The 20288-nt window shown below is 45.9% G+C and overlaps 1 protein-coding gene across 1 annotated transcript in view; it reads left to right on the top strand.

The window, feature by feature from the left end:
• The window catches only part of LOC126424876 (UTP--glucose-1-phosphate uridylyltransferase-like), a 77968-nt gene that overhangs the window by 7947 nt on the left and 49733 nt on the right, over positions 1–20288 (top strand). The window lies entirely within an intron of this gene.

Genomic DNA, 20288 nt, shown 5'->3' with positions numbered 1-20288 from the left:
TACAAATTCTACTCGTATGTGAAGAATGTAAGTTTTCATTTTCCTTGCGTTTCTATTTTTTTACTGTCAGCTCCAGCAAGTCTACGAATTACGTTTCTGTGGATACCTACACCTTGTATTAGAAGAGGAAAGTTAAACTCAGTTCCCTGTTAGGTGTTTAATAGCGCCATGTTTACGTAAATGGTTCACTATGATACATTTTAGAACAGGTTTTGAGGAGAAGAAGTCGATTACCGAATAAAAAATATATACGGTACAATTTTTTAAAAATCAAATCTTCACAACGAACATAGTCGCAAAAAGGCAGCTATGCTGATAATGGCCTCCTGAACAGCATTTGCTTCACAGGTTTTCTTATCTTGCTCCTGGACAAAAATTTATTTGGGGTGCTCGAGGTAAATAGGACACCGTGTGTACATGATATCCCAAGAAAATATCGACAAATTTTAGGGGCAAGTTCCTTACACAGAAATAAGTTAAAAATGTGTAGTAAATATGAGCTGCGATATTATGAAACAGATCTCTTCTACTGCGAGGTATTTGCAAAATGTCTAGTAAACATGAGGTCCAAAATGCATACTTTAAGAGCTATGAGCACCTTTTCACCTTTCCTATTGAGAAACACATCTCTTCTACCAAAGAAGTCTTCATAGCTCTTAAGGTACGCGTTTTAGAGCCCGTGTGTACTAGACGTTTTTCCCTTGTTTTGATTCATACTACTGTGGTGTAACGAGTGTTATTCGTGAATATGATGTATGTTCCACTGGAGACGCTCATTCTGGCGAAAGATGTGTCTTTTACAAACATTGTACGTCGTATGGCAAATGTACTGTGCGCGCCCCGATCTCTGATGTGTGCAGTGGCGTAACACGGCAGAGCCAGACCCCGGCAGCACTTGCCGCATGCGGACGTTTATGCCTCGCTGACGACCCTTGAGGGCGTCACGAACATCTCGAGACAAATGAAGGCTGTAAATCATAGATATTACGTGTGGTCAGACGTATTGAATGATGTATCCGAAGTTATGTGTCATTGATAATTGGATCTGTACATAGCTGAAACAACACAGAAAATTATCGTTGAGGACGTGTTCATCATTTAATAGCTGGTAATAGTGAGAGACTCTCTCACGGCAGCAGCCTGCCTGGGGAGGAAGTCTAGGAGAATCAGTTCGCTCACGGAGTAGCCAGACCGCGAGAGCAAAACAAAAAGGAGAGCAGAAAAAGGTAACCGAAGCCGCATCAAACTGACAGAACCGCCACCCACGCAGTCTTCTCTGATCAGGTCAAGCCACCACACACAACATACACGAAATACCGCACTACCTCCTCCAGAAATACTAAAAGCAAACAGCTTGCAGTTAGAAGCGATGTGTTTCATAGTATCGAAGATGAACAAGTCTTCGTATCTCTTACGGTATGTAGTTTAGAGCCCTTGTGTAACAGATATTTTTTCTTGTTTTGGTATAAATAACCTTTCCCTAAAGTCAGTCGGCTTTTCTTTTTTGTTGGACATTTTGTATACCCCTGTCACAGAGGGAATGAAATTACAATAAATTACAATAAATGAAAGAAACAAAACGCTTTCTAATATTGCATACAGAAAATGAGAGCCCTGAACTTGTTTTGAAGACACGCTAGCTCACACAGCACATGTATGGCGTTCCGGTCTGGGACAAACGTGCACGCTTAACCATCGCCGGGTCGCTTGCTACGTGACGGCGTAACTTGTATAGCGCGAATAGGCAGATAGCAGAGTGACGTAAGGAGGCCTTGTTGCGATGTTGTGTCCACTATCGAGGGGCCTTGACACGAGCGAGTGCAGATTACGTAAAGTAGCCTCTCGTTTGTCCGGTTGTCAGAGGCCGACTGAGGAATCTGAACGACGTTCTGTGCGAACATTCAAAAAGTTATGTAGGTGGCGCAGCTCCGACTGCGAAACATTACCTAACCCATTCACGCTTTTTACAAGCTATAATCTGATTGTCCGTCCTCTGCCAACAAAAACAAACACGTGTAGGTGGTCTTTATAAGCCTGTGTCGCGGCGTACTTTAAATGTGGACAGACTGCGCAATAGGGCGCAATAAGGAGGCAGTATCCTCAGTATGCGAGAACAAAGTTAGTAAGGAACAGAACTGTAAGCAACCTTCATACCACCTGCCAAACGTCGTTAACACCTGAGAACTGTATTTATACTCGTATTTGTGGGTGTTCCTTACCATGTCTTTGAATTTTTTCTTATTTTGAAAATGAGAATACGCAGTAAATCATCAACAAACAACAAAAATGTTTTTCTTGGAGATGTGGACCGTTTATGCAACTAAATGAAAGGCTGTTTGTTCTCTGCCGTAAGCGTATCGCATGTGTATAATAGTTACATTATATAATGGTTCCAGATAAGCTTCTGTATTAGAGTTTTCTGTTATTCTCTTGTTAGGTGAGAAACAAATTTTCGCAGCGCTACTTTCATAAGCTTAAATTAGTGTTTGGTTCTACTTACGATTTTAGGCTTTGGTTATTTTCGCAGCGCTACTTTCATAAGATTAATTTACTGATTGGTTCTACTTACGATTTTAGGCTTTAGTTATTCCACATGTGCCGCTCTGAAGTTATTTGTCCGACTTTCAGCGTTTTCGAGCACATTCCAACCAAACATTTCGCTTTCTCTCTTTCACTGTGTGTTGGTTGTGTGTGTTTCATGTACACTCCTGGAAATTGAAATAAGAACACCGTGAATTCATTGTCCCAGGAAGGGGATACTTTATTGACACATTCCTGGGGTCAGATACATCACATGATCACACTGACAGAACCACAGGCACATAGACACAGGCAACAGAGCATGCACAATGTCGGCACTAGTACAGTGTATATCCACCTTTCGCAGCAATGCAGGCTGCTATTCTCCCATCGAGACGATCGTAGAGATGCTGGATGTAGTCCTGTGGAACGGCTTGCCATGCCATTTCCACCTGGCGCCTCCGTTGGACCAGCGTTCGTGCTGGACGTGCAGACCGCGTGAGACGACGCTTCATCCAGTCCCAAACATGCTCAATGGGGGACAGATCCTGAGATCTTGCTGGCTAGGGTAGTTGACTTACACCTTCTAGAGCACGTTGGGTGGCACGGGATACATGCGGACGTGCATTGTCCTGTTGGAACAGCAAGTTCCCTTACCGGTCTAGGAATGGTAGAACGATGGGTTCGATGACGGTTTGGATGTACCGTGCACTATTCAGTGTCCCCTCGACGATCACCAGTGGTGTACGGCCAGTGTAGGAGATCGCTCCCCACACCATGATGCCGGGTGTTGGCCCTGTGTGCCTCGGTCGTATGCAGTCCTGATTGTGGCGCTCACCTGCACGGCGCCAAACACGCATACGACCATCATTGGCAACAAGGCAGAAGCGACTCTCATCGCTGAAGACGACACGTCTCCATTCGTCCCTCCATTCACGCCTGTCGCGACACCACTGGAGGCGGGCTGCACGATGTTGGAGCGTGAGCGGAAGACGGCCTAACGGTGTGCGGGACCGTAGCCCAGCTTCATGGAGACGGTTGCGAATGGTCCTCGCCGATACCCCAGGAGCAACAGTGTCCCTAATTTGCTGGGAAGTGGCGGTGCGGTCCCCTACGGCACTGCGTAGGATCCTACGGTCTTGGCGTGCATCCGTGCGTCGCTGCGGTCCGGTCCCAGGTCGACGGGCACGTGCACCTTCCGCCGACCACTGGCGACAACATCGATGTACTGTGGAGACCTCACGCCCCACGTGTTGAGCAATTCGGCGGTACGTCCACCCGGCCTCCCGCATGCCCACTATACGCCCTCGCTCAAAGTCCGTCAACTGCACATACGCTTCACGTCCACGCTGTCGCGGCATGCTACCAGTGTTAAAGACTGCGATGGAGCTCCGTATGCCACGGCAAACTGGCTGACACTGACGGCGGCGGTGCACAAATGCTGCGCAGCTAGCGCCATTCGACGGCCAACACCGCGGTTCCTGGTGTGTCCGCTGTGCCGTGCGTGTGATCATTGCTTGTACAGCCCTCTCGCAGTGTCCGGAGCAAGTATGGTGGGTCTGACACACCGGTGTCAATGTGTTCTTTTTTCCATTTCCAGGAGTGTATATAGTGTTGACAAGTGTCTCCGTTTGTTTTTCGTTCGTCTTTTATTTGTGTTGTAGTGTTTGTGTATACTACCCAATCACGGTATCATTGTACTTGGTCTCCAATGGCCGTTATGGCAAACGCACGGCGACATGTCAATAAACGAAAACCATACCCCTTTTCTTTACTGTCGTATTCGGTGTGGAAGTAATAAAAGCTTGAAGAGCAAGTTGTCTGGTCGTTAAGACGGCAGGGCTCGTTCTGACCGGCTTGTGGTCGACTAATAGTCTGATATCGTTTGTTATGGCTATTCTGTGTCTGCTCTAACATGACCAGTGAGTTTTTACCTTTTTTGATTTGGTCATTTACCATTGCTCAATACAAGGACTCTTTCTATCTATGTATTTAGTTTCCTACTCTGTAGGCTTTTTTTAATCTTACGGATATGAGTGCTACATGTGAAACATTGAAGACATAATTAACCTTCAAAAATTGTCACTGAACATGATGTACTGGAGGCTGGACTTGTGTAAACACAATGTCGTAGCGTTTTCCAGTCTGTTGTGGATATTGCTATCCCGACCTGAAGTACGTCACTGAGTATTCTACACAGGGAAACTGGCACGGTCTTACGTCTCAAAATTTTGAACTAATTTAAAGAAACACATGCGTGGGTAAATACGCACTGAGATGACAGTAGTCATTGGACAGCTATGTGCACACATACAGATGGGGGTGGTATCGCGTACACAAGGTGTAAAAAGGGCAGATGATTCGTGTGAAAATGTTCCCGACGTGATTATGGCCGCAAGACGTAAATTAACAAACTTCGAACGCGAAATCGTAGTTGGAGCTAGACGCATGGGACATTCCATTTCGGAAATCGTTAGGGAATTCAATATTTCACAATGCACAGTGCCTGGAGTCTGCCGAGAATACCACATTTCAGGCGTTACCTCTCACCACGGACAACGCAGCTGCCGACGGCCTTCACTTAACGATAGAGAGCAGCGGCGTTTGCGTAGAGTTGTCAGGGCTAGCAGGCAAGCGACCCTACGTGAAATAACCGTAGAAACCAATGTTAGTCGTACTACTAACGTATCCGGCGAAATTTGTCGTTAGTGGGCCATGGGCTACGGACTATCGGTTGAAACCTGGGCGACTCGAAAAACGTGATGTTCAGATGAGTTCGAGTTCAGTCAGTAGGGTTCGAGTGTGACGCAGACCACTCGAAGGCAAGGACCCATGTTGTCAGCAAGACACTGTGCAAGCTGGTGGTGGCTGCACAATCGCGCGGGCTGCGTTTGCACGGATTGGTCTGCGTGCTCTGGTGCGACTAACTGGAAATGGCTGTGTTCGGCTACTTGGGGACCATTTACAGCCATTCACGTTCACAAACAACGATGGAATTTTTATGGATGACAATGCACCATGTCATTTCTACAGCTGTTTGCGACTGGTTTGAAGAACAATCTGGACAATTCGACCACCGTGAATCCCATCGAACATTTATGGGACATAATTGGGAGGTCAGTTCGTGCACAAAATCCTGCACCGGCGACACCTCCGCAGTTACGATCGGCTGGAGCGACCGCGTCACTCTGGTGACTTCAGTGTAAGTGTCCTTCATATTCCCAACGACAGCCCGCATGAATATCTGTGAAGGGAGTCGGGGAGGAAGCAGACAGTATCCGGACAGAGGAGCAGCAAGTCATAGTTACGTCTGGTGGTGTTAAGTGACAAGGAATGTATAAGGCTTGAGTTTGGTTTTTCGTATTTACGTCAAAAGTACAGACAATTGAACCCAGAAACCCATTGAGATTTATGTTTTCCGTCATTTCCCAAAATCGTTCCACTGCGTGGTCTTGGGCGCCTTGACACGGTTCGCGCGGCTCCCCCTCGAAGGTTCGAGTCCACCCTCGGGCATGGATGAGTGTCTTGTCCTTAGCGTAAGTTAAGTTAAGTTAGATTAAGTAGTGTGTAAGCCTAGGAACCGATGATCTCAGCAGTTTGGTCCCATAGGAATTTACCACCACCACCAAGATCCGAGTTTTCGCTCAGCCTCTAATGACTTCGCTGTCGCCGGGATGTCGAAAAGTAACCCTCCTTCGTTCTTTCTTTTGAACAATTATGACAAGTATTACTATCATTACAAACCGTCAACTTTTTATCTGTGTGGGACTCCCTCCTTACAAACGCGGATTAGTAACGACGCCCAACGGAGGAAGTGAGAAACAGTAAGTAACGGTTAATCTCAAATTTATGAGCGACGTGGCGTCGAAGCATCGGGCGAGCGCTTTCCGCACGAGCAGGTGTCGGCTGAGAGAGAGAGAGAGAGAGAGAGAGAGAGAGAGAGAGAGAGAGAGAGAGAGAGACATTCCAGCAAGGGACACGAAATTTACGTCTGTAGCTGCCATAATCTTTACTCGAGATCGGAAGTCGCCCAACTTCCACTTACAACATTACACATCATGAGTACGTAGGTGTAATAACGAGAAGCGATAAGCGAGCATTAAGAAAGGCGAGTAGAAGGTAGATTTGTTCGCAGGTGTAATCAGCCCGTACGCTTTTCAGCTGACGTGAGACTCTGAACAGCTACCGTCCGCCTACAAGGGAATTGCGTGACGCTGAACTCTCAGAATCGCACGGAAATGTTATCAGAATATACATCGCTCATCACAAGAACTGTGGTATGAGCCAATTGCATGCAAAAGTGAGCGTCCTACCGTAAAAGCCGTTTCCATGGTCACCTGTGTCAGGTCTAAGAGAGGACCAAAATCACGCATATCTTATTGTCATGTCTTATTGCTGTACTTCCTCATGCTTAAAACAGTTACGCTTCTCCGCAGTATTCTGCGTTCAAAGTGCAGGTCTGGGATTTCAATGCAGCGGTTAAAACAGAGCGGAACAGAGTAATTTGCACATCTGAGCCGGCCGGAGTGGCCGAGCGGTTCTAGGCGCTTCTGTCTGGAACGGCGCGACAGCTACGGTCGCAGGTTCGAATCCTGCCTCGGGCATGGGTGTGTGTGACGTCCTTAGGTTAGTTAGGTTTAAGTAGTTCTAAGTTCAAGGGGACTGATGATCTCAGATGTTAAGTCCCATAGAGCTCAGAGCCATTTGAACCACTTTCTTTTTCTTTTTTATTTTGCATATCTGACTGAAGCCACGTTTTCATATGCATAATCATTTCTCCATTCAAATAGTCCAATATCAAACCTCGCATTAATTACATTTTGAAACGATGGTATTTTCTTTTGGTATATCAGTGTCATACCTTGCCTTTTGCCACTCGTAGCGTCTGTTTAAAAATCCGAAGTTACAGTTTTTCTTCATCTTGGATACGTTTCCGACCTCGCCTCGACATTATCACCGGGAAAATTGTGGTGTACACCTGATGGTGTGACAGACGAGTGGCTGACTTAAGAAGTGGCCCGTTTTCTCTGAGGGCTACAAACCAGATGATGCCTTGTTTTACAACATGACTCCAGGTAAAACATTGAAATTTAAGGGTGAACGGTACTGGGTGGAAAAATATCTAAGATAAGAATCACAGTTATGGTTGCTGCAAATATTTATGACACGATCATGCGAAGAAAAGCTTTTTCTAATCGAAAAATCGAGAAAACCTAACTTATTAAAAAGTTTCACTCTGTACCTGTCATTTATGAAAACAATGCAAGATCCTGGATGACCTGACATTTCTGAAAAGTGGTTGCCGATCTGGGACTCTCAGCTGGAATAAAAGACAAACCATTATCCTCGTCGATGATACCCCGGCTCATGCAGTAGTCGAGAATCTGCAGCGGATAAATCATGTGTTTTACCTCCAAACGACACTCTTATTCAACAACATACGGACCAGTGGGTTGTAAAATCTCCGAAAATGCAGTACAGCAGACTTCACGTGATGAACATGTTGCGAAAAATGGAATGAGGTAAAGAAACAGTTTTAATGTTCTTCGTGCAATTTTAGTAATATCGGAAGCATGGGAAAGTGTCACTCAAAAGATAATTGCCAGTTGCTTCAAACATGCACAGTGAAGGCGACACGTTTCAGCAACAGGTGATGGTGAAGATGCAGATGACATTCCTCTGGCGGAATTAGTCCAAGAACTTTGTCCATCATTGTCAACTTGCGAAATAGAGGACTTGGCCCAGGTAAACAACAATCCTACAGCGTACGCCTCAAGAAGTGAAGAAGAAATTGTAGATTATTCCACCCCTGACACATGACTGACTAGCTTGAAAATGCACAATTTTGATATTTTTGTTGTTAGGCGTGTTGGATATTTTCAATGTGTTTGGTATGGTACAGCACATTTGTACAACATTTTAAAGAGAAACATACGAGATAGTGTAGGTCTTTGTGTAAGTTATGTACAGAATACAGTCTTTTAATCTTTGTGTTGTTGATTAATTTATGTCATTCAGTAACTGGAAGGAAGTTGTGTCATTTATGACTATTATACCATACAGTACTTGAAGTAAGTTTTAACCATGCTCAATTTCATCTCATTTATTATCCCGGACTTTGTCCGACATTATCGTACAATTTTCATTGTTCCTGCTTCTTTCCTCACTCATTAAAGATTTTTACATTTGCTGGCTTGTTTTTGCTATACGTATTGCATAAACACGAGAAAAATTCCACTTCCATCCCTCTCCATAAATACTGTAAAATATACCTCATTTATGCTACTTTTTGAAGTCTTAACTGTATGGTAGCGTAAAATTTACAGGTACGAAGATCGATAGATCCGTGCAACTTTGTTTATCCGTCTGTAACTGGAGTCACCCTAAACAATCACTGCCCACATCAGTACAGTGCGATATTCGGCTTAGCGATGTGTAATGACAGGGACAGTAAAGCACGGAGAATAACCGGTGTGCTCCGGCAGCGAGAGCACGGCCGTCAAGCAGCCGCACACAAGCGCTGCCCACTCGCTGCGGCAGATCTCGGTTTATTTCTTTTTTGTTTACATGCCTCATTACAATATTTTCAATACTGCATGTATGTATTTGTGTGTGTGTGTGTGTGTGTGTGTGTGTGTGTGTGTGTGTGTGTGTGTGTAGAGGTGTGTGTGTGTGTGGAGTGTAAGCTGGATGATGATGATGATGAGAGAAGAGAGAGTGTGAAAGCCGACTCCTCTGGAAGAGCGCCAAGGGGGCTGCTAAGCTGAACGTCCCCATCCGACGGACAGATCGCCACCAGCAGTGTAACGTGGCCCGCTGCAGAGAGGTTTGGTTATGAAACCACGACACTGGCGCAAAGCCTGATGGTCAGGAACTTTACGCCACCACCTCTGCCCCCCTTGACGCCCAAGTACTGGCACTGGCAAATTTTCCCCCCACCAAAGCTCTAGTTTATTCTTCCTGTTTTGCTGTCGCCGTTAATACATACCACTAAGTCGGATGTTGCACTAATTTCGGACCGCTTCATCAAATGGAGACCTAAAATTTCAGTTTAAAAATAATTTGGATTTTAAAAGGAAACAAACCGACGCTTTCAGATGGCTCTGAGCACTATGGGACTTAACAACTGAGGTCATCAGTCCCCTAGAACTAAGAACTACTTAAACCTAACTGACCTAAGTACATCACACACATCCGTGCCCGAGGCCGGATTCGAACCTGCTACCGCAGTGGTCGCGCGGTTCCAGACTGAAGCACCTAGAACCGCTCGGCCACAACGGCCGGCAAACCGACGCTTTGAGTCGACACTAGGCGTCGCATAGAAGACGTGATGAACGGTATTTGTTTAGCCTGACTCAAGTTACACAGTGGGAAAAACACAACATTGCAAGTAAATTCCAAAACACCAGAGAAATTGCGGCTGGCGACTCTTAGGACTGACGTCCGTTATACATACGTACACATTGCAGGAAGACACACAAATGCGAGGCATCCTGTCGCAGTGTTTTATAGAAAGCATCCACTATTCTGGATAGCTTAGCGAAACGCCGTCTTGCTACAGGACAAGGAATGAGACAAAAAAAGCACAGAAACCACAACAGAAACCTAAACGAGAATAGGTGCAGTACATAGAGAGGACGAAGAATATTTAACTGAAACGAATCAAGATATTAAGGGTTGTGTTCCGGTCAGTGTAGTCGCCGCACTGAATTCTCGCGATGAAAACGGCGCGATCTCTGGAAAGGAATCACCGTAATAGCCGCGAGTTTTCTAACGAGAAACCGGACGGTCTTAACCCAGTGCTGCTATCGGAGCGGTAGCAGACAACGCTTGCGTCCCCAAAATGGCAACTGCCACAATCCTAGTAGGTACCTGCGATGCCGAGATCAGCAACGGAACGAGGACAGGGAGGGGATCGGCGTCCTGTCTGTAGCTTCGGACGCCGCACCGCCAACAAACAGTTCCCCGTAGCGAGACAGACGGGGTGGGGTGGCCGTGGAGCCGTGTTCTGTTGCCTCGGCCCGCCGGGGCAGCTCCTACCTTTGACGCTGGTCTTGGGACACCTGTTGGGGCGCTAATGCTCGGGAACGAGCAATGAGTGGTGAGGAACTTCTAAGGAAAATTCGCCATATTGTGTATTTTCTGTTGGTTGGTTGGTTGGTTTGGGGAAGGAGACCAGACAGCGTGGTCATCGGTCTCATCGGATTAGGGAAGGATGGGGAAGGAAGTCGGCCGTGCCCTTTCAGAGGAACCATCCCGGCATTTGCCTGGAGCGATTTAGGGAAGTCACGGAAAACCTAAATCAGGATGGCCGGACGCGGGATTGAACCGTCGTCCTCCCGAATGCGAGTCCAGTGTTGTATTTTCTGTATGGAAAAAATGGAGAACGTATGAATGATGGGCTCCATGTGGTTCCCAAGTCGTGCAGCGACCGTAAACCATAAAATGACCAAATATGCAGCAACCGGTCGCAAAACTGGTTGCTGCATATTTGGTAATTAAATGGAGAACGAACAGATTACTTCGCCCCTTCCATTTGATCGTCCTCCATCTAGGCAATCCGTCGGTGGTACTCGTTAGCTGGAGAAAATCAGTCTAAATGGAAAAAAAGATCGATTAAGCTTTGTGAGTTTTTAACTAATGATCCAGCCAGTCTGAGATTATCATCAGTAAAACTCGCAATTCTGTCTGCATACCGAATCTGTAGTTGTAAGTGAGAAGTTAATTTCATTGGGTTCTGCTTCCATGCGACGGGGTCTGGCCAAGACAGCCGTAGCGGCCGTCACGAGAGCTACAGTATCTGCGCTTAGGGGAAATCTCTGCGTAACAGAACTACAGTCTACTTGGTGTGGCGCTGAAACTGTCTCCGGTCCGCGCGCTAGGCGACTCCGACAGCGCTGAACGTCGCTCTTACCACTGCGGCGAGGCTTCTTCAAGAGAAGAGACGAAAACTGTCGACGAGGGGCCATCGCATGTGACCACTGATACAGCGTACAATCTCCACCTACTACTATTTTTTAGCTCTGCATTCTGGCTACAAATGCATTTTACACTCTTAACAAGAAATTTCAAATCGTGAAAAATGCAAAAAAATACCTCGCAGATTACTTACAAGTCAATCGGTAGTCGATCTGAAAATCTTGCCGAGTGTGTTTCAACAGCAGAGAAAGCAACACGTGACATAACAGGTGTAAGCGCTCGCGCCCGCGCGCACACACACACACACACACACACACACACACACACACACACGCACATACAGACACACACACACACACACACACACACACACACACACAGACACACACACACACACACACACACACGCACGCACACACAAACGAGGCTAACTTATCGCCCTCGGAGAAGTATGTGATAACATTCATCGTACAGATAAGGAGGCGTTCACGGCCTCGTACCTCCACGGCCAGTTAAAAACAAACGTACATGGAAAAAAGAATGTAATTTAACAAGAGATCTTTTACATTCCAAACAGCAACCTAAAACCGTACAGTTGTCAGATATATACACATATACCTTTACGCTGCAAACCACTTTACGATGTGTGGCGGAGGGTATTTTGTGTATCACTTCGCTTCCACTCTTTCTCGTTCCAGTCGCGAATGGTACGCGGGAAGAACGATTCTTAGTAAGTGTCTGTCAGCGCCGGAATCTCTCTGATTTTATCTTCACGGTGTTTTCGCGACCAGGCAGTGTATTCATTCATCGTTCTACGTACGTACGCTCTCGGAATCTTAACAGCAAGCCACGTCGTGATGCAGAACGTCTCTCTCGTAGATTCTGCCGCCAGAGTTGGGTGAGCATCCCGTTAACTACATGAATTTGCTCTTCTTGGGTTCTTTTCCATTTCCTCTTTCAGTCCTACCTCAACGGATTCCAGATGGACGAGCAACACTCAAGTGTTGTAAGCCACCTCCTTTGTGCGCGGAGTAAACTCCCTGAAAATGGTTCCAGTGAATCTGTCTGGAGTCTGCAGTTATTTTTACGTTGTCGTTCGACTTGAAATCGCTCCGCGCGCAAACTACAAGGTATTTAATGTCTGTGAGTGCTTCCAGTGACTGTTCTGTAATCGTGTGATCATACAGTAATGGGCCTTACCGTCTACGGTTTCCCAGCGTTGCAGCAGCATCATCCATCGAGAAGCTTCGCGAAACTTGGACGTTATCACATAGTCATCACATGAACATTTTTAAAAGTGGTGCTTCTGTAACACTCGTTTGGGGTATGCCTCGAGCTACTTCTATTATTATCTCCGTTAAGAATGACATGCTGTGTTCGAAGAAATTTTCAACCCATTCTCAAAATTGGTCCACTATTCCGTACGCTGGAATGCCTTTTGAAAGCCGAGGGACACGGAAAGGACGTTTTGTTTGCTGACGATCAAAATGTATGGAACGAAAGGCAAATTGTTCTTCGCAGCGTCTTACCTACGTGTGAACCGTGAATTTATTTTCAAAATCTTTTCTTAAAGAATTTACTTTATTCACTAGCGATTCATCAAGAACATTAACACATTTAATCACACTAGGTGAGCGTGGAAGTAGTTTCCAGGGAGTAACTGATGAAAATGAAATTATCTTTAAAAAATGGGAATTTTATTCATAAAAGCCTTTCCAAAAACAGATTTAAAATTTCTAAGCAGAAAAGCACCCTCGAAAAATCAAGTTACAGTTTTATTTAGATGCAGAAAGAACAATATTAACAGTAGGCGCCTTCGGGCTGAGAACCTTGTCGCTCCCTTTCAACACGGCCGCAGTCACGACCGCTCACAACATCCTCTGAAAGACTACACTGGTGCAAATCTGCAACACACCAGATTACTTTAAACTAAAAATTTTACAACTCACACAAACACATTAACTATACACCCCGTTAAGAGCGATGGAAATGGTACAAACACTCACACTAAGAAATTATTTGCCACCGAAAGTTCAATTTGTTTTTAAAAGGACTCTTACGGTGGAAGGGTGGCCACTTTATAAAAATGACTATTTAAATAAAACCCATGATATTCAGACTTACATAAAATGTACAACATGCCCTAGATTACACATATACCGCCTCGTAAGATGATAGGCAAGATAAAAACATATTTCAGGAATTAGGCCTTTACACCTTAATTCTATAAATTCGTTAACACCGAATCCGAGAAACATGACAGAGGCAGCTATTAACGTATGGCAGATTGACAGGGGGATTACTGAACAGCCCGAACCGCAGATTGCTCTAACCCTCCCCAACTCCACAAGGGAAAAACGGACCACCCAATTCACAAATGACCACCTTCCGGCGGGTGGGCAAACCTTACACGCGCCGACTCTCAAGGCGGACAAGTCATCTCGTGTCTCAGTGCGCGACCGACCAACCGACCGATCCAACCGCCAATGACCGTTGCCCGAGCAACTCGAGCAGACTGGCGGCCTAACGCGCAGACTCAGATGTAGGGACTCAGCCCCGACCGGGCGACCACTAGCTGAGTTCTGTTACTGGCGGAGTGGCAAGACTCTCATTTTCTGGCTTAAAGTTTGATCCAAATGACAGACATACTCGCACTCCGACGACAGACAGACACTAACTCCCGCACAAATGCGAACGAGAGACAGACCAGCAACTGGTGACGAGAGACTGACCTAGCCTCATTCCGACTGACCGACTGCCGAACTGATAGCGCCCTTTTTATGCACGAGAACAGGCAACCTTTCCCCTTTCCCACCAGAGGGAGACACCAAAGCTGCGATTGCCACAGCGGCGCCACCGCCAGAAACGGAGGGCGACTGCTTAACACAACGCGCTGCGGCGCGCTCTTCAAACATTTTTTTTTTTTTTTTTTACCACGGCTCAACGTGATTTAATTCATTTCCCGGAAGTGTTTCCCCCTTCTTAAAAATTGGACCTCCACATATACATTTTTTTCGGACTCTCTGAGCAGCATAGTGACTTCTGCGCTCTGTTGTGTTCTAGAGCCGCTTTAACTGCAAAGAACGCAACTGTTAGTTGTATGTGGTTATCATCATCTGTGTTGTAATTCACAAGATTGGTTTTAAGCAGCTCCTCACACTCAAATAACCTGTGCAAACCTCTTCCCTTCTGCATAAATACTTCAACCTATGTCCATTTGGAACTGCTTACTGTAGTCGAACCTTGAACCTCGCCATTCCTGTACAATTTTTATCCTTAACTCTTCCCTACACTACCAAAAATCTGTTCCACGAATCTCAGGATCTGTCATACCGACCTCCCGCTTCTTTTAGTCAGTTGATGCCAAAGATGTTTGCGACACGGTTCACGACCTCTTGGAACCGCGAGACCGCTACGGTCGCAGGTTCGAATCCTGCCTCGGGCATGGATGTGTGTGATGTCCTTAGGTTAGTTAGGTTTAACTAGTTCTAAGTTGTAGGGGACTAATGACCTCAGCAGTTGAGTCCTATAGTGCTCAGAGCCATCTGAACCTTTTTTTTTTTTTTTTCACGGACAAGGAGAAGTTCGTTTGCTCGGAACACGCTGAAGTCTTTTCTTCAATTCCCTGAGGGCAGCACAACAGACTTTAGAGTAGACCGTTGCACCGTCGGGGAGGCCATCAAGCAGAGTAGCCCCTTCAGAGCCCCAGAAGAACGTCGCCAGGATTTTACCGGCTGAAGATGCGGCTTTGAACTTTTTCTTCGCACGAGAGGTGGTGTGGCGCCACTCCTTCCGTTTCCAGTTCGAAGTGATGGGTCCATGCTTCGTCGCCCGTGGCGATATTCGACAACAACTTTTCACGAGATTAGCCTCGTAACGCGCAAGCACTTCCGCACAGACGGTTCTTCGTTGCTCTTGATGGTCTTCTGCTGGGCGGCGAGGAACCCGGCGGCCACACACCTCTGAGTACCCTTCTCTCTGTCTGACTGCCATCCGCCGCTCAGCTCGAGTGAGAGTGTCCGTACGTTCCAGGAGTCACAGCTGTGTGGGACGTGCGACCGATCGGCACGCGGGAAGTGGAACAGGTTTGTGCGAGCTTGCGGCAGTGACACACGCCTCGCCCAACGACTAATCGTGCTTTTGTTCACTACCAGATCTCCGTAGACATTCTGCAAGCGCTCATAAATTGCTGCGATACGCTGGTTGTTCACCAAAATAACCTCAATGACATTTCTGTGGTTGGAACGCACCTGCGTTACAGACGCCAATTTGAAGGCTACGTGTAGCGCTACCACCTATCGGAACTTTATGAAACTATAGAGGCAAAGCGCGAATATTCCATGATCTCCGCACTTTGTGAACTGACACTGACCGAGAAGAAAATGTGTTCCCGTACTTATTGACCTCTCCTCGTACGTGTATGAAATGATCTGATTTTCAAAAGTTATTCTGTAGCATTCCACTGATTAACCTTTTTTTCCTTTTTTTCTCTGTACTGTTTATTGTCGACTATTCACTTGTATATACTGCAGTCAAATACTTTCAGAAAATACTTCTCAACGCTAAAATTTATACTTGTCTTAAAACATGTTCTTTTCAGAAAGTGTTTTTTTGCGTATCAGTTGGTATGTTTATTTTCTCAACACTTGGGCGATCGCCCATTATTTTGCTGCAAAAATAGTATAGTCGATGTACTAATTTCAACACCTCGTTTCGTCGCCAATTCACTTAGTGTTGCCTACACTCTATTATCCTTGATTTACCTTTCGTTGAGTTCATCATACAAACTCTTTTCTAGATACTGTCCATAAAACTCAACTGATATTTCAAGTCCTTTGCTGTCTTTGACAGAATTTCAACGTCTTCGGCAAATCTCAAAATTTTTATTTCTTGTTCCTGAACTTTCCATTCCCAATTTTGTTCTTTGTTCTTTGTTTCCTTTACTACCTGCTTCGTGTACAGATTGATAACAAGGGGTGCAACCTACAACCCTGTCTCGCTCCCTTCTCAACTACTGCTTCCTTTTCGTGCAGTTCGACTGTTAATGGCTGAAGTCCGGTTTCTGTACAACTTGCAGATAACCTTTCGCTCCCTGCATCTTATCGCTGATAACTTCAGATTTCATAAGAGTATGTTTCAGTTGACGTCGTCAAACACATTTTCTAAACGTATAAATGCTAGAAACCTAGTTTTGCCTTCCCGCAGATAGGCGTCTGTCAGCCGTTACATTCTTAAATAGATAATATTTGTTATGGTTCTGTACGAAGTTTTTAACTGCTTTTCTTCATTGGCACATTGTTCATACAGCCAATCATCGTATGCACGAAGCCTCATGCTCACTGGGTATTTTAGTATACATTTAGCTAATGATCATTTCCAAAAAATGAAAATAAGGCTAACTGATTAAAACTTGACACCATTAGAAACAACACGTAAAGTAACAGTGTCATTAGTTTAAGAAAGGGTAAAGAAAGCATTGCATCACACTAAATATCTACACTTTAGGTGAGCAGTATCTCAAGATCTTATACTTACGTGGTTTAACGACAAATTTATTAACACTCCACTGTCATGTGGACACCAAGATTGCAGCCGATGTGGAACGGCGAACCTCCACCTTAAGCAAGGCTCGGATAAAAATTTTTATTTGTGTACAGTAACTGGTCCGCCAGAGTAGTAAATGGGTCATGTCTCCTCCTTCATTGCACAAATCGGATACCGGAATTTTCTTCAACTGGATTGAGAACAGTTTGGTTGGAAATTTTCCATGATTTAAATCCTTGCGCGTAATTGTTGTTTTGCATCGTCTGTTTCTTTTCCAATTATTAAACTACGAGGACGTAGGTAAAGCTATTTCAGGTGGCAGACGACTGCAAGTCATTCCTTTTTTAGATCCTGATCCAATCTATTTGTACCTTCCAACCGTTTCTCGCGTTTTCGTTGGTTATTTGGCCCTGCTTTAAAATTTCGAGAAAAAACTATTTTCGGAGTTTTTTTTCCGCATAAATAATATGGATTTCGAAAGTAATGAGGTGTTTGTATAAGTATATTTATTTAATAAAATATGAAACGTTTTTCACAAGCATTTAAGTCCTAGCGCATAGAAAATAACTCTATTTTTCCCTGTACGTTCGTCAATGGAAACGTATCTGTGTATGTTTTATAAGCGTGAGCTGACAAAGATTGCACTCTCTGGAAAGCAGAAAGCGAGTACATTGCCACCGGCTCTTCACATTTATCGCGAAACCTAAAGTATTCGTAACAGCCGATGACGAAATACGACGCTACGAATATAGGTGCTGTAAATTAGTTGTAGCCAACGAATGAGTGACAGAAACATCGTCAGTTAAAATGTATTAGTTATTACATAAATTGAAGGTGGAAGGGAGAGAAAGGGGGGGGGGGGGGGAAGAACTGATGATATTAGCTGCATCGTGACTTTAATGCGGATTCGGCTGCGACGAGTGAAGGCGTGGGGCGGGCTAGGAGTCGAACCCCGGGTCTGCTGCTCGCTCGGCTCTGCGCCGCCAGGACACGGACCACCTCGGCGCGCTGCCTGGCCCACCCACACTCATCCCCAAAGCAACCTACGCGCAGGTCGAACGATATTGTGCATCTTTACTGAAGATTGCGGATGTGCAGGAAAACACAGCCTCGTGCAGGGTGAACAGGAATAGAACCGCCAAACCGTAGGGACGGATTCCTGACTGGAAACTGAGGAGAAAAGGTGCTACGAGCACGCGTCCGGAAGTGGACGGTGCGCGTGCAACGACAACAAATCGTCCCGGAACACAGTACGGGGCTGCACAGCATCAACGTCACAACACAAGTTCAAAGCTGCCTCCGTGGGGTGCAGTGCACGCGTGCACACGTCGCTTCGTGGATTGCCGCACTCTTTCGGGCGTTCCGGAGTCTCAGGTGTAGTGAATACGCTGTTGAAGGGTCCGCACAACACATTTTAAATGCCTCAGAGGTAAAAATCCAGACAGTTTAAGCCCGGTGATATAGCAGGGCTTCCGCGCCCTCTCCATCGTCCGGGGAAGATGATGTTGAGGTGTCGGCGAGCTGTAGTATGGAAGTGGGGTGGTGTTTCGTGACGCAGAAACTGTACAGAGCTGCGTCGCGCCCGTGTCACAAGAGATGTTCAAAGTGGCCACCACGGGATTCCAGAAATTTCCTCCGCAAAGGCGTTGTGGAAAAGAACCGGCGCAAGTACGTCGTTGCCACGTGCCCTTGCCGACACGGAGGATTGTCTGTAGCCCACAGCTGACGATTATGCAGATTGATGATGCCAGTTGGGTAAAGAGGAATGATGACATAAATCTCATAATTGTGATGGTCTGGAGCAAAAACCATCTACAACATCCTTCTTGTAGAGGCAAATCCGCTGCTGATAATCCTTGCACTCGTTGCACGTGATAGAGGTAGCAGCGTGTGTCACGCGGGATACACATGATCGTACTTTGGCTTGCGCCGTGTCGGCGGCGCACCTGCCTGTAGCTTGTACCAGGATTCGTCTTCAATATCCTGCAGAAACCGGTCCTCCAAATCTGGTGTACGCACAGTCCCTGCACGTTCGTCTTTCTGAAAGGACCTATGACAATAAAACTCCCAGAAAGGGCTTGAAATGTTGTGTAATGTGGTTAGTGTCTGCGGGAGTACTTTTTTTGCTACAGCACACAACGAGCACACGCCACGTGGTCAGAGGAACTTTCATTCGTCAGCGCCATCTACCGTGGCGGCGATGCATTTCCGGACTCGTGCTCGTAGGACCTGTTTTCCTGGATTTCCAGTCAGCTATGCCTCCCTGCAGCTTGTCAGTTTTATTAATGTCCACCCTTTATTAGTTGAAAGAAGCTGCAATGTTCCCACCTCGGCTGTGGCTTACATGCATTTGCTTTATTGAAACTCGTACGACTGCCAGTTTCCGGCTTGCACGCCATTTCCGTATACCTTTGGTGCAAACATGTAATGTTATACGATTATTTAACAGCGAGTAAAAGAGTTCTGAGAATACTCTTAAGTAATCAGCTAGTATTACCACATTTTGGCATCAAGAGCACATGAAAATGGCCTGTAAGTCTGAAAATGGGCAATTGTCCGAGTTTCACTAAAGTAAATACGTATAAGCAATAGCCGAGATGGAAACTTTTCAATGTCTTCCTTGTAAAAGAATACGTAGATATTTTATGACTACACTACCAGTGACTCACAATCGCACTCGGTCTATTCGTACGTACATGTGGGTGTAAGAATTTGTGGGGATGCGAAATGGAAAGATACCACAGCCTCATCGTCAGCAGGGGGGCCGATCTGTAGTATTATGAACGCTGAAGAGATTTTCAACTGCCAAGATTCGTAGATATTACGGTTTTCAGCAATTCTCTATTGCCATCTTCGGATCTGTGATTAAATCATCTCCCGGCTACAGTAGGTACACAACATGTAAAAGGCATTGGCGAAGCTGTCGTTTGCACTCTCAGGTCATTTATCCGACGCGATTATGGCCGCACGATGGGAATTGACAGGCAAGGCTTCAGGGAATCCCATATTCCGAGATCCACAGTGTCAATAGTGTGCCAGGAATACCACACTTCGAGCATTACCTCTCACCACGGGCAACGCAGTAGCCGATACCTTGTACTTGGCGACCGAGAGCAAGGCCGTCTGCATAGAGTTGTCAGTGCTGACAGACAAACAACACTGTGTGAAATAACTTCAGAAATCAATGTGGGCCGTACGGCGAACGAATCCGTTAGGACAGTGTGGCGAAATGTGGCGTCAGTCGGCTATGGCAGCAGAGGACCGATTCGAGTGCCTTCGCCCTGACAGACGACTCTGCCTGCAGC

Source organism: Schistocerca serialis, chromosome 10 (assembly GCF_023864345.2).
Source record: "Schistocerca serialis cubense isolate TAMUIC-IGC-003099 chromosome 10, iqSchSeri2.2, whole genome shotgun sequence".
Taxonomy (NCBI): Eukaryota; Metazoa; Arthropoda; class Insecta; order Orthoptera; family Acrididae; genus Schistocerca; species Schistocerca serialis.
Note: the sequence above shows the minus strand (reverse complement) of the source record. Positions and strands in the feature narration are given on the sequence as shown.